The sequence below is a fragment of the Panicum virgatum genome, chromosome 2K (genome assembly GCF_016808335.1).
Source record: "Panicum virgatum strain AP13 chromosome 2K, P.virgatum_v5, whole genome shotgun sequence".
Lineage (NCBI taxonomy): Eukaryota > Viridiplantae > Streptophyta > Magnoliopsida > Poales > Poaceae > Panicum > Panicum virgatum.
The window spans coordinates 7,648,124-7,654,892 of NC_053137.1; the positions used below are offsets into that span (position 1 = coordinate 7,648,124).

Genomic DNA, 6,769 nt, shown 5'->3' on the forward strand with positions numbered 1-6,769 from the left:
AAGCGCACGCGGTCAGCTCAATCGGCTCCGTTTGTTGCCGGACCGCAAGAACCGGCCTTGTGCCCCAGCTTTTCACGTCCAGGTATAATTTATCCCATCTCGTATCGAAATAATTGCAATATTGGGAATGACAAAATGGGACCTTACGTCTATGAAATGTGGGTCCAATGGCAAAACTGGAAAGGTCAATCTTTGGAGTCCCAATATTGCAAATTTCTCTCTCGGGTCTGGTTTGGCCCTTGGTAGCTGGCAGTCTGAGCCCCAATCTGTACTTCTGAAGAATTACTCTGCCTTTGTTATAGTTTCTCCATCCTTAATTCTTTTCAGCACATCTAATTTCACCTACTTGGGATATGGTTGTGGAAAACAATCTCACTGAATTTCTCATGCTGTAAGTGGGCTGGTGTGATTACTGTCAAAGAACATCTAATGCTGTAAATGGTTGGTCAACCTATGGTGAGTAATCGCTTATTGTTGCCTCGCTTGGCAATCCTTGCTAAAGCATGAGACTGGTTTGATGTACTTGCTTCCTCCTTAATATAAGCCTGTTTAGCCGGATCTTTCAAAAAAAAAAAGGAACTAGAATGAGATCTTCAGTTAGAATGAACCTTTATTCTCAAGAAGTTCAATTGCTGAAACTTTATTCCGTAGCCCACACGGCTTTGATCTGGTAGAAAAGCCAAAAGCTATATGGTTCGATCAACATCAACTTTCTACCATCTTAACTGTACAGCTTGACTTTTCAGGGGTTTACCTCAATACCCATTTGGAATGGTAGATCAAAAAAATGGAGAAGCAGGAAGAATGGAACACCAAATTTGAAATGGTCAATACATGTGCATGGACTATTGGACTCGACGTCATGACTGGCCTTCTTCATCATTTGAACCACCAATCTCTGTCTCTTGAGTTAATTTTGATACATATCATTCCATGACACTCCAGCTTCTGCGCGTTCTTCCCACCTGCTGTGTTATCTTCCTGAGGAGAGCTTGTAGAAATGGACGTTCTCCTCTCTGCAGTCCTTGGTGAGTTGACCACTAGATCCATAAATTTTCTCATCAGCAAATATTCCAAGCCCATGCCACTGGATGTGGAGGATTGCCTGCGCAGGGTCCTGCTCCGGGCACAAGTGATCATTGACGAGGCCATGGGACGGCACATCACAAACCAAGCCATGCTCCTCCAGCTGGTTATGCTAAGAGACGCCATGCACCGAGGCTACTACATGCTCGATGCTATCAGATACCAACATCATGATGAGGAGGATGCCAAAGATCAGGTTGTGAGTCGCTCTTCGTCTCTGTCTGTAGTAAATTTTGTAAAGCACCTATGTTTCTCCAGTAGATCTGCTCTGCCTTAGAAAGAACTGCAAGAGACGCTTGACAATTTGAGCTGCATGATCCGTGATGTAAATGAGCTCGTCCTGTTCTTGGCGAGCTATCCTCGCCTGTACAGCCAACCTTACAGCATGCATCTGCAGCTGGCCAACTGCATGTTTGGGCGCCAGATAGAAGCACAACTAGTCATCAACTTCCTGTTGCACACACAACCTCATGGTACTGAAGAATTAGAGGTCCTGCCAATTGTTGGACCAAGATATGTTGGAAAGAGCACCCTTGTCGCTCATGTGTGCAAGGATGAAAGAGTATTTGACCATTTCTCAAATATCTCGTTTTTCCGCATCCATGGTTTCACAGATGATGAGCTAGCTACTTTCAGAGAAGGATGCGCAACAAAAGTTCAAAATCACATATCAGATTCGAACAAAGATGGAAGATTGCTAGTTGTTGTTGAGTTAGATGGGGATCTCAGTGAAGAAGCACTGAATAGGTTGTTTTCTGCTTCTAGACAGTATGTGCCAAGGGGTAGTAAAATCATACTTACAAGCCGGTTTGACAACATTGCAAAGTTTGGAACAACAAAGCCTTTGAATCTGAAGCACCTGTCCCGTGAGGCGTACTGGTATTTCTTCAAGACGCTGACATTCGGAAGCACAGATCCTGAGATGCATCCGAGGCTCACGCACCTGGCCATGGAGATAGCCAAGATGCAGATAAGTTGCTTCTTTAATGCGAACACGGTTGCTCGTTTGCTAAGGGATAACTTTAATGGCCTATTGTGGTCCAAGGTTTTGGCCTTCTTTAGATGCTTCATCCAGCAGCACATCTCAAGATTTGGGCAGCCTTCATTTTGTCCTTTGGTTGAAGACAGACTTGCATATATTGGTAGAATGGCTGCCCCTTCTGAAGCCGTGGTGGTTTATCACCATCATCATCGCTCTTCAGAAGAGGAAGTTCCAAAGATAAGAATGGATGATGTGATATTCGGAAGCGTCAAGCCTCACGGGAAAGTTGAGGTCCTAATATGGCAGTCTCATATACCACCTTACTATAGCTACGTCTGTACTTGTGAGATCCAGGAGATAAAAAACACAGGTGCCAAGCGGAAGCGTTCTGTGGGAAGCGGAATATAGCTCTTTTTTTTTAACTTTTGTGATGTGATTATCAGGCTTAGGTAGGAGGACATTAGTCACATCCCGCAAATATAGCATAGTAGTCACTGCAGGGTGTGTTAAGTTTAATTGTAAACAGAACAATGTATGATGCTTATGCCACATATTTTCATGAGATGTAATGTAATGATGAATTGCTTCTTGTTGGTTTCGCTCCTCCAGATGTCCAGAAAGACAGCACTCAATCTTTTGGCTGCATGCTGTGTGATGCTCCAATCTGACAATACCATGTATGATGCTTCCTCTGTTTCGATCTGTAACAAGACTTGCTCCATCTGAGATTGTAGTCTCCACAACTTTGCTTTCCCAGTCAACAGGCGCTAAATTTCTGAAAGTGAAAAGGTATGTGTTTTTTTTTTTGAAGACCCAAAAGGTATGTGTTTACATACCCTTGAAGCCGTTGCAGTCTCCATCAGTCCTAGTCTCCTAGAGATGCAAAATCAAATTCAGACTGGTCAGATTCAGACATTCTCTGGACTAGTAACTCAAACTGCTCGATCACTGTCTCCGTTCTCCAACTAGATCTAGATGCAAACCACGCATGTGGAAGTTGCCATGACTAAACGAGGACATGGTGCTACAGTAGCCAGAGTCTTTGATGCGAACTTGATTATTCAGCCAGAACCGGACCATCCTTTTCCTTTCATGGAGCTGCGGCCACGGCCGGCAAATGCGCCTACGTGGCGGAGGATCGGGTGACCGTTCCGCCACTGGCCAGCGCTCAGCCGCCGCCGGAGGTGACTGCGACTTTGGCTACCCTGCTGTCAACCGCGTCGATCCGGCTGGGCCGTAAAGGCTAAAGCAACGGCTACGAGAGGCCAAGATACCCTCTCTGTTTACCTTGGCCACCCGCCACTTCCGGCAATATCCGCGCATGCTCCTTGGCCTACATCAGGATGAAGCTAAGCGCGGACTTGTCGTCCTTCTCCTGCATAGCTTGGACTATTCTTGCACAATCCGACTCAACGATGATCGGCTCATGGATCCATTGTGCAGGACTGCAGGCAGCCGAAAGCCTTCCAGGTATGCCCAAGCTTCTGCTTCTGCAGCATCCTGGCACTCAAAGATGACGCGCCAAGCTGACAGAATAATATGTCCCTTATTATCACGAGCGATAACCCCAACTCCGGCACCTCCAAGCTGCTAAACAAAGGAACCATCTACGTTGAGCTTTACCCATCCCGTCGGAGGGGGCTCCCACTTGTCTTCCACTCTTCCTGTCCCGCTCGGCCGCTCCTTGTTCGCCGGACTGAACTGTTTCCTCTTTTTTTTCTTTTTTTTATCACAACATACATGTATTCAAGTTACGGAAAACGTACAGACAAGACTAAGTACAGGTACATCGTATAAGGATACAGAGGACAACTGCCCCATCCATCTTACACAAAAGGCCCCATGAAAAAGAAAATTACAACTAGGTCCCCAGGCCCTTTGCAGACCAAAAGCTCCAGACAACCCCGCCGCCCGGGATCGCCGGCTTCGGCCACCACCGCCCACCTGTAGAGCAAAGGGAGCCCCAACGCACAAACGCTTTGAAAGCGAGCCGCAGAAGAAGAGGCCATCGCCGAGAAGTCCATCGGCTGGGGCCGCACCCCGAGCCCCCTCACTCCTGGATCGAAACTCGCCGTCGCCGACGAATGCCGCTGCGGAACCTCGAGCCCGAAACCACCACCCAGCTTCCGCAAGCCCAAAAGCCACCTCTGCACCTTCAGAACAGAAGACCAGCAACCCCTTCTCCCCCCGGAGACACCAGCGGACATGTAGCCAATCCGCCGCTGCCGACCAAGAAACCAACAACCAGAACAGGAGGACGCCGGGACTAGTACCGCCGGCACCGCATCCAAGAGACCTCTTACACAAAGAGGCCCAAAAGAGACGCACCTCCCAGATCCACCGCCGAAAGTGACGCTGGAGCCGTCGTCGAGGACGTCGGAGCCGCCACGAAGAACGCCGACTCGCAGAAGGAGGATTATTGGCTGGCACGACAACCGACTTGCCGCCGGCAAACTAAGCTCCGCCGCCATAGCCGACGACGAGCTAAACCTAGACGAAACTAGAAATCTTGCTACTCTATACACAGACAAGCCGCCGGAGGGTAGCCCGCCCTCCTCCCCCGAAGCCGGCGAGGACGTCAGAGGATTTGGGCCGGCCAGATCGACGCCTGAGGCATGAGCAGGGTACTTTCCCTTTTCCTTTGCCTCCTCTGTCTACCAAACTTTCTGCTTTTTTTAGTACAATACAACATAGACGCTCATAATACGCACGCACACTCACCCCTATGAACACACGTACGCAAACCCTATACCTATGAGCACCTCCGAAGGACTGGACCAGCAGATCTGGAGATTCCCGAAGTCACCATTGGCGCCTCGTTGTCGACGGGAACGTCGCTTACCACTTAACGCATAACACCGAAAAATCCTGGAATAAATCCAGAAAAGTGAGAGCACCCGTACCAAGTAGAGGACTTGAATCCGGGTGGGTAGGTTCCACCACAAGGGACCAAACCAACTGATCTATGATCAGTTCGCACCAAACTTTCTGCTAGAGTAGCCTACATGGAGACCCGAGAAAACTTTCTGTCTACCTGAGGATGTACGACGTACGCAAAGCCCAAAAGAAATCTCATGTTGCTGCGATTCGGAATTTTTTCTTTTTTATATTTAAAAAAAATACAAAATTTCAAAAATATATGGCCGTTTCAAGAAAATTCAAAAATGGACCCCTGTCGCCCATGGGGGGGGGGCGACAGGCCCCTTGTCGCCCAGGCAACGGGCGACAGGGATCTTTCTGTAATTTTTTTTCCAAACTTGCAAACAGGTCCCTGGCAGGGGACGTGGTGCAGGGGGGCCGGTCGCCCCCCCCCCCCACGGGCGACAGGGGGGCCTGTCGCCCCCCACCGGGTGACAGGGTCCCCCCTCTATATAACGCCTCCCCCCTCATTCCCTTCTCATTTGAGCCCAAAAATTCCACCAAAAATCCAGAAAAAAAGAGAGGGGTGAGGAAAAGGGAAGCGGCGAAGTCCTGCTGGATTGCGCACTTGTGATCTGCAGGTAATTATATTTAACTTATGTATTTTTCCATTGCTATTGTAGAGTAATTAAATTTAATTACTGCTATAGTAGAACCATTTAAGTAGGAGTTTAAGGATATCTTAGTTACGTAGTAGTAAATTAGTTTAGGAAATTAAGATTACGCGTTTATTATTACAATTGCAGTACTATTAGAGACATGTTTATAAATTAGTTATGATTTAGACTAGAATTTTGGATAATTCTTGATAATTCTTGCTTTTTCTCTCCCTCAAAAGAAATACAATCTCATCCTTATATAGAGATGGGCTGACTTGACCCTTAAGAAACATTGACTTGACCCGTAAGAAACCAATCTCCAAATTTAAGGAAATAACAAACCAATCTAATCTAATATTTCCTAATATCTTGACCCTATTATGTGAACAGTACTTTCTGCACATGACATCTCTTCCCTCCTTCGAAGACAGCTCGCCCTCGAGCTGTGATGATCAGGTGGAGGCCATGGTTCCAAGCGCATGCGTGCCCTCGGTGGCCGGCGCCGAGGCGTGGCAGCATGTCCCGGAGACCCTGATTTCTTGGTCTTGCCATGCAGATGCATGGCGAGGAGTTGAAGTTGATCTGCCCCTGCGGGAAAAGCGAGACAAACCATGGAGACGCCATGTGGGGTACGAACCAGCAACTGCGGCAGCGCGGGTCTCAACCGGCTACGGATTCGAGCAGGGGCTGGATCAGCAACAACTAGGGCCTCATGACAAGCAAGCTGATCCACGGAGACGCCGTCTTGAAGTGCTGCTGTGCCGCCGCGGCGGAAAGTGGCAATGCCAGCGCTGCCCGTGCTTGTCGCCTGGCCAAGAATCCACGTGCTGCTGCTTGAAGCCATGTTGCCGCCTTGTCTCGCCGCAAGCTCTCCTTCAACTTCAGGAGCAAGGCTTTGATCTTTGCGCAGTCTTCTAGCATGTTGGCGCACAAATCTTCCACCGATGTTGATGGATCACCGGCAGCAGAAGCCATGATCGAAACCGAAGCAAGCTGATACTAATTGTCACGTCCCTGATCAGGGACCATGCAAAACTAGGTAAATTGGGGGAATTGTGAGGGACAAATGGACGCCGAACTGGACACTTGAGATCGGGCACGCTTGCGGCGGCTGCGCCCAATCTCAAGGCCTGGAGTTAGATGAGGATCTCTCATGATAATTCTTGCTTTTTCTCTCCCTCAA

General features: G+C 48.4%; 1 pseudogene across 1 annotated transcript; it reads left to right on the forward strand.

The window, feature by feature from the left end:
- Window positions 1–200: 200 nt before the first annotated feature.
- LOC120664565 lies at window positions 201–2,667 on the forward strand (annotated as a pseudogene). Its single transcript, XR_005670960.1, has one exon. The product of XR_005670960.1 is annotated as an uncharacterized LOC120664565 (transcript).
- Window positions 2,668–6,769: the final 4,102 nt, after the last annotated feature.